The sequence below is a fragment of the Canis lupus genome, chromosome 20, assembly GCF_011100685.1.
Source record: "Canis lupus familiaris isolate Mischka breed German Shepherd chromosome 20, alternate assembly UU_Cfam_GSD_1.0, whole genome shotgun sequence".
In the NCBI taxonomy this organism is placed as follows: Eukaryota; Metazoa; Chordata; class Mammalia; order Carnivora; family Canidae; genus Canis; species Canis lupus.
In genome coordinates, this window is record NC_049241.1 from 46,654,409 (window position 1) to 46,662,179 (window position 7,771).

The 7,771-nt window shown below is 56.6% G+C and overlaps 1 long non-coding RNA gene across 1 annotated transcript; it reads left to right on the top strand.

The window, feature by feature from the left end:
• Nucleotides 1–729: 729 nt before the first annotated feature.
• LOC119864590 lies at nucleotides 730–6,478 on the top strand. The gene is made up of 3 exons (XR_005374455.1): nucleotides 730–852; nucleotides 1,231–1,372; nucleotides 6,042–6,478. It is a non-coding gene; the product is annotated as an uncharacterized LOC119864590 (long non-coding RNA).
• Nucleotides 6,479–7,771: the final 1,293 nt, after the last annotated feature.

Here is a 7,771-nt window from a genome sequence, read left to right on the forward strand (position 1 = left end):
ACCCCCGACACAGTGTGGATGATCCTCGAGATCGTCGGGCCGAGTAAGAGAAGCCAGGCGCCAAAGGCCACCTGTTGTCAGATCCCGTTTATATGAAATGTCCCGAACAGACCAATCCATAGGAGCCACAGGAGGAGGCAGCCAAGGGCCTCGGGAGGCAGACAGGGAGAGACTGGGGACGGGGATGGGGTTTCATTTCAGTGGGATGGAGATGTTCTAGATCTTGATAATGGTGGCGATGGTGCAACATAGTGAATGTGCTAAAACCTGCAGATTTGTGTACCTGAAATGGTTGACTGGTTAATTTTTTGTTATTTTATATCAATTCTTAAAAATCAAATCAAATTAAGAACATGAAATAAAATTCTAAAGTAAAATAAAATAAAAATCAGAGCTGGCTCTAGGATCACCCCTAAAGGGGGTGCGGGGATGTGTGTCACACATGCTCTCCCCTCCCTCTACCTCTTGCCTAGCCACTAGGGCAGATTTGGAGACGTGGACCCTCAGAGCAGATCAAAGCAGGTCAGAGCAGGGGGGGTTCTGGAAGCCAGCCCGGTGGAGGCCGCCTACTGTCCTTTGGCCCTCCCACCTACCACACCCAGGTGGCTGTCACCCCAGGCTAAGGTGGTAAAGGGGGAAGTGGGGCCTTTCGAGGTCGCTGGGCCCCTGGATTTGCATTGGCCACTTTTACATAAAAATCTTTCCAAGCTGTGCCCAGTGGGCCCTGAAGCCGGCTGTGGGGTCAGCCAGTGCGTGGAGGTCAGCCTCACCGGAGGTTTCTGCAACACCCAACATACTTGTTCCTGTTTTGGGGGAATGTTATCACCACTGGCTTCTTAGAAAGAGCCTGAGGTGGGGGAGCCTGCCAGCCCCCAGCAAGTCCTTGCAGCTGCCTCTACCCTTTGTTTTCTTTGGGGGTGCAGGGAGTGGTAGTGGACAGGGGCTCAACCCCGGGGTCAGCAGGGATTCGAGGTGGCCTCAAGGGGGTGACAGTGACCATTTTTGAAGCACTTCCTGTGTGCTGTGGGTGATCTCCTGGGAGCTCCCCCATAAGATCATCACCCCAGACCCCTACTTTAGCTGAGAACACTGGGACACAGAAGTCTGATGGCAGAACTGTGGGGGCCAGGCGGGGTTCTGGGCTGCTGTGTGGTGCTGGGCCAGGCTGATAAAGCCCCCCCCACCCCCGTCAAGATAAGATGGGGAACTGACCTGTCACCATTTATTCAGCCAACAAATATTTACTGAGCACCTCCCGGTGCCAGGGCCAGGCTGGGAGCCGGAAATTGGATGGGGAACAAGCCAAGGAGATTTCACCCTCCCGACGACCCATGGCCGATGGGCAGGGGACGGACAAAGCCAAATGAGCAAGGTGAGTGCGGAGAGTGCAGAGGGGTGATGGGGTGACAGGGTGACAGGGTGGCAGGGTAATGGGATGGTGGGGTGACAGGATGGCGGGGTGATGGGGTGACAGGGTAGTGGGGTTACAGGGTGATAGGGTGGTGGGGTGATGGAGTGATAGGGTGACAGGGTGGCAGGGTGATGGGGTGACAGGGTGACGGGGTGGCGGGGTGATGGGGTGATGGGGTGACGGGGTGGCAGGATGATGGGATGGGATGGCGGTAAGGGGCAGACTAGGGAGGCAGGGGTGGAGAGGCTTGGTGGGGGATGGGCCCTGGCTCTGCACCAGGAGGGTGTCCCCTGACACTCATCTCCTCTGTCACTCTCTCTTCTCTGCTTTGGTTTTACTCCCATAGGCCTGAATTTGCATTATTAGGACATTTCTCTTTTTAAAAACTCCTGCCTTCTACCCGCCCCCCCCCCCCAGGCAGAATCTCTCTCTGTGCAGGTTGAGGGGTGCCACCACCATCACCACCACTGTGGGAAAAGTGTTTCCTCCTCAGCTGCAGGCTTCTCAGAAGAACCACCCTGAGCTCCTGGGCTCTGAGATGCCCCCAGGGCTGGCCGGACGCCCTCCGGCCCACCGGACTTGCTGCCTGTCCAGCGCCCCCTGCAGCGGGGCTGGAGATGACCTCCCTTCGCCCTCCCAGATGCCCATTTTGCAGAGGAGGACGCTGAGGCCAGCGAGCTCAGCCTGAGACTCAAACTCAGGGTGCCTGGCTGCTCACTGGGCACGTCCCACCCTTCAGTGGCTGGAGGGTGCTGGACTGGACAGAAAGAGGCCCTGGGAGAGCCAGGCCAGGCTCTCCCTGATGTGTAGCCAAGCAGCTGACCTCGCTGGGCCTCAGTTTCCCTCTATGGCAAATGGGCTGAGCACCCCTCACTTGTTCCTGTTTGTGGCTTCAGGGGCCTTTACATGTGTCTACCCCACATTGTCAGCCTCTGCATATACCTCTTGCTGGCATTGCAGTGGTCACGGGGTAGCGTCCCAGGCTGGCTGTGGCTTGTGAGGCTCCGCGTGGCCAGTCCCGCCCCCCACCTGGGCCACATGGGCCTCTGATGGATCCCTAAACACACCAGGCTCCCTCAGGACCCCAGGCCTTTGCACCTGCTGTGCCTGTCGCCTGGAACGCTCTTCCTGCTTCCATCCATGTCCTCAAACAATCTACTTAATGCCTGCTCATCCGCCAGTTTCGGCCCAATGTCAAACTGCCTCCTCTCCTCTTCTTTTTAAGCGTTTTATTCAACAATAATGTAGAGACACCAAAGTGCCTAAACCCTACATATGCAGCTTAATAAATTTTCACAAAGTTAACACACCCATGTAACCAGCACCTGGATCAAGAAATGGAACATTCTCAGCCTCACCCTCTCCTGATAAACCTCCCTTTTGAATTGATGATTAATGATTACATGAGGGGCCCTCTGCCTGTGACATAGCTGCTCAATAAATTGCTGGGCTCATGAGTTGCATTAATAGATTATAGACTCCAGAATGAGGAGGTGATTTCCTTCCTCATTCTGGGCTGGTCAGAGTAGGTAGGCAGCTGCCCCTGCTGGTTTGAAATGGGGTAGACATATGGCAGAGGGTTTGGGGAAGACCACCAACCCCCGTGGGGTGTGTGTGTTGTGTGTGTATGTGCTTCTGAGTGGTGTCCTGGGGGAAGGCACTGGAGCCTTTAGGGAGTTCAACTAGACAAGGACAGACCCAGGTTCCTGTCATCTAGATGCTCCAGGTGGCTCAATCGCAGAGCAGGGTGGGGTGGGAGTCCACTCAGAGAGAGCCACCAACTCTCATCAGCCAGTCTCTGAACTATAAAGCAGGCCAGTTCGAATGGCACCTTTTGGGAGATAGATGCCAGCCCAGTGCCCCCTGGCAGCAAACCAAGCAGGAAGGGGGACAGGGAGGTACTTTGGGGACAGGTAGCCACACTGAGACCTTTCTTGGAGGAGTGAGGGAGATGGGAGCCCCGAACTGGACAGCGACCTGCCCGGGTCATCCGGCCAAAACCAGCTCTCCAGGCACAGGCCTGCCTTGGAGCTCCGGCTTTGGGTGGAGTTCAGGTCAGGTTATATCTGGCATGGCCGTTCCCTCTCGCCGGCTGCAGCTGCCCGGGGTGGGGACGGCTGGGCATGCTCCGCCACTCGCACTGGCTGGTGGCCCGCAGGTGCTGGGCCGGCCATTTACATAACCACGCTTGGTCTCCCCCGCCTGGCTTGCCGTCCCACCCCCTCACCTCTCACCAGGAAAAGGCTGAGGGTCTGAGAGCAGGAGCCGACTCTGAGCCCCACTGAGCTCTTTGAGTATTTTATTTCACTTCTGCGTTTCACTTTTACTGTCCTGGGCAAAATGTGCATGTTAGCCAGCACCCCAAGGGGTAGCAATGGGGCCTGGGACGGCTCTGTCCTGGGCGGCCCAGGCGTGGGGGTGAGCAGCAGGTGGACCTGGGTTTGAATCCCAAGGCTGCCCCTGGCTGGCCTGTGACCCCTGGAGCTGCCCTCTGTGTGGGGCCCGGGGTGCAGGAGGAGACCCAGGGCCAGGGCTCTGATGCAGCCTTGCTTTCGCTCTGCTGTGTGGCCTCAGGCAAATCCCTTCCCCTCTCTGGGCCTCAATTCTCTGTAAAAATGAGGATGTCTGCAGCCACATCCTCATAATGTCTCTCTGATCCAGCGCTTGTGCAGGGTCTGGCTGCGTGCAGGGCCAGGGGCTTTTCTCGGCTGGGGGTGGGGGGCGGTAAGAAGAGGCGGGTGCCACATCAGGCACGTCCGTGTTTCCTGGGACAGGACCAGGGGAAGGCTGTGACGAGGGGGATGGGAGGCACAGAGAGGTGAAAACACTTGCTCCGGGTCGCTCAGGAGGCAAGCGGCTGCACCAGGAACGCGCAGGGGGCTCCTCGATCCAGAGCTGGGGTCTCCAGTGTGCGGCGGCATTCGGCTAGCACCTGCCCCTGTAGCTCTGGAACCCTGGGCGCCTGTTCCCAGCAGCCACACGGGTGGCAGGGGCTGCCGAGGAACGTGAAAGCTCAGGCTTCCCCCGGGGAACAGCTAGGAGCGGAGTCGGGGTTTATATAGTGGCTCCCAAAATATCTGGCCACGGATAGGCCGAGGCAGGCGAGGGTGCGGCTGACCAATGCCGTGGCTTCCTGTCCTGCCAAGATGTTTCCTGCCGATAGCTGGGCTCGGTGGCCTTATCTCTGACCCCTGGGCCACTGGGAGGACAGGTCCCCCCCATATACACACACACACACACACGGGACAGGCTGTTCTGGCCCAAACAGGAGCTGCAGGGACCCAGGACGAGGTCAGGGTGAGCAGCCCCCGGCAGGTGGTGGGTTGTTCAGCTAACACACAAGTGTTGGGAAGGAGCACTGTTCTCGGAGTCCAACTGCTCCAGAGTTGAGTCGTGAATCTGGGGTTAAACGGCGGTGTGAGCCTGAGAAGTTGGGCCCCTCTCAAAATCACTGTCATCCACTAAGGAGGGATTTGTGGTGCCTCCAGTTTCTTGCAACACTCCCCACCCCAGGCCCCTAGTCCTCAAGGAGCCACGTCTCTGGGGAGGACAGAACTCGATACAGACACCCCCTAGCCTTGCAGCATCAAGGCTCGCCTGGAGGGACCCAGGTGTCCGTCTGTCTGGGACGACTTCCTGGAGGAGTCACAGCTGGGGTTTAATGGATGGAAGGACCTCCCCAGGCAGAAGTCGTGGAAGGGACAGCCACGCTGAGGGAACAGTGTGAGCGGTGCTTAGTAATCAAAGCGCCACGCTCCCCAGTTCACAGAGCAGGAAACTCAGATTCCCAGAGGAAATGATGCTGTGCTTCTGAAACCCGACTCTTCCCCCTGCACCCTCTGCCCGAGACCTGAGCTCCTGGGGAGGTGGGCAGGGGGACATGTCCCCTCTCAGTCGAGACCCTGGGACCTTGGGAATGTTTTAGATTTCAAAATTGGTTTTATTGTATCGTGAAGTGGCCTACATGAATAACCCAGCTTGCTTAATCTGGTGCAAGTGTGACACAAGTCCTTGCCCTTCTGTGGCGGCTAATGCACCGCACCTATGCTGCTTTATAAACCGATTTGCTGAAATTAAATGTTGCTCTTTTCATTCATACTCTGACTCGCCTCTGTCACATCAGCACAGCTGTGGTGGCTGGAGAGGTCCTCAAAGTCCTGGTGGCTGGGGCTGGGGGTCGGACCGGAGCCACGGGGAGGGGAGGAACTGGGGTCAAAGTGAGTCCCCAGGTACTGGCTGCGGTCAGAAAGGGTCTCTCTGGCCCTGCCTCTGTCTTGCCCTGTGGCTTCAGGAAGGCTGTCCACACCCTCGCTGCCTTCAGAGGCCAAGGCCCCCCAAGGTGCCGGCACCCCAGAGGACCCAGCCCCCATTTGCTCACCCCATCTTTCCCTCACTGGTTCAGGTCTGGGGCTTTCGTGCACAACACAGGAAGGGCCATTGGGGAAAGAGGTGAGGGAACCTTTGGTTTGAGTCTCCTCTAATAATTTTTCAAGAGATGTAGAACAAAATGTAGAACTTTGTTCAATAAATCAGCACTGCCTCCGTGGAGCCTGAGCTACTTCCTGGTTGGGGGACGTAAAAATGTGTGTCAAAGGGACTCATACAAATGCATGTACATGAATATTCACAGCAGCACGATTCACAGCAGCTGAAAAGTGGAAAAAGCCCAAGTGTCCATTGACGGGTAAATGGATAAACAAAACGTGGTCCCTCGGTATGGTGGGATAGTACTTAGCCATGAAAAGGGACAAAGCCCTGACACCTGCTACAACGTGGATGAATCCCAAAAATATCGTACTGAGAGAAGCCAGCCACAGAAGGCCACCGAGAGCATCATCTCACGTGCATGAAGTGTCCAGAACAGGCGAATCCATGGTGAAAGAGGATTGAGGTTGTCAGAGGCTGGGGGAGGCGGAGGAGGAAGCGACTGCTGATAAGGAAGGGGTTCCTTTCAGGATGATGGGAATGTTCTAGAATTAAATGTCGGTGGTAGTTGCACAGCTTTGTGAATGCACAAGATGCCGCTGAATTGTCCACTTCAAAATGGTTCATTTCATGTTGTATGGATTTCACCACAATTAAAATTTAAAAAAGATTCAAAAAATGTGTGGCAGTTTCTTCAAGGGTGGTTTCTGGGTGGTTTTTAAAATTTTAGATGGTGGGGCACCTGGGTGGCTCAGTGGTTGAGCGTCTGCCTTTGATTTAGGTCGTGATCCTGGAGTCCTGGGATCGAGTCCCACATAGGGCTCCCTGCATGGAGCCTGCTTCTCCCTCTGCCTGTGTCTCTGCCTCTCTCTGTGTGTCTCTCATGAATAAATAAAATCTTTAAAAAGAAAATTTGTTTTAAATGGTGAACCTTTGCACTCTCTGTTTTCTGACTCTTTTTGGCTCCGGGTAGGATGGGTTCCCCCGTCACACACAGTCAGTGCTTGATAGGAAGACCAATTGCTGGAGCTGGGCGGGGTCCCAGCCCCGCTATAATAATGGCCATGTGGACACCGAGGCCTGGGAGCCTTAGCTCTTCCAGCCCGCTGGGGCCCTTCCTGCAGCGTCCCCCAAGTCCCCTCATAGAAGCGTCCCTGAGGGGCAAGGGCCGCTGTCAGCCCATTTCCCAAATGATGGACTGAGGCTCACATGCCCAGGTCACGCTCAGACCCTCCTGGGCCCCGCCCTTCCCAGCGGTGGTGTGTGGGGGGGGGCTGCAGTGTGATCACACGCCTCCACCCGCACCCCCTCACGTGGCCAGGCTCCTGCCGCCCGGGGCTTTCTGGGATGCAGTGCCAGGTGCAACCTGTTTCTCTTGGAAGGGAGCAGAGCCAGGAGTGGGATGGGAAATGCTCTCAGCGGCTGAGCGCAGGACGCACAGGAACTGCTAAGGGGCTGGGAGTGTTCTAGGCTGTGGTGGGAAGAGGGAGCGGCCAGGCTGCGGGGCTCAGGAGCTGGGACAGGCCAGCCCCTGCTGGGTGGCGCAGGCCGCGTCCTTTCTGCGCTCTGACCTCAGATCTCTTCTGTGAAGCGGGCTGTCCAGCGGTCAGTGCCTCTCAGAGATCTGAGGGATGGATGAAGCAACTGAGGGGCTCAGCAGAGGGGAACCCCCACTCTTCTTAAATAAAGATTTTATCACTCATGAGAGACACAAAGAGAGACAGAGACATAGGCAGAAGGAGAAGCAGGCTCCCCATGGGGAGCCTGATGAGGGACTTGATCCCAGGAACCGGGATCATGCCCTGAGCTGAAGGCCGACGCTCAACCACTGAGCCACCCAGGGGTCCTGAGAACCCCCACTTTTCAGACATAGGTAGGGACAGGGAGGGCTGTTTGGGTCCTAGATGGGATGACTGAGAAACCCTGGTTTTAAAG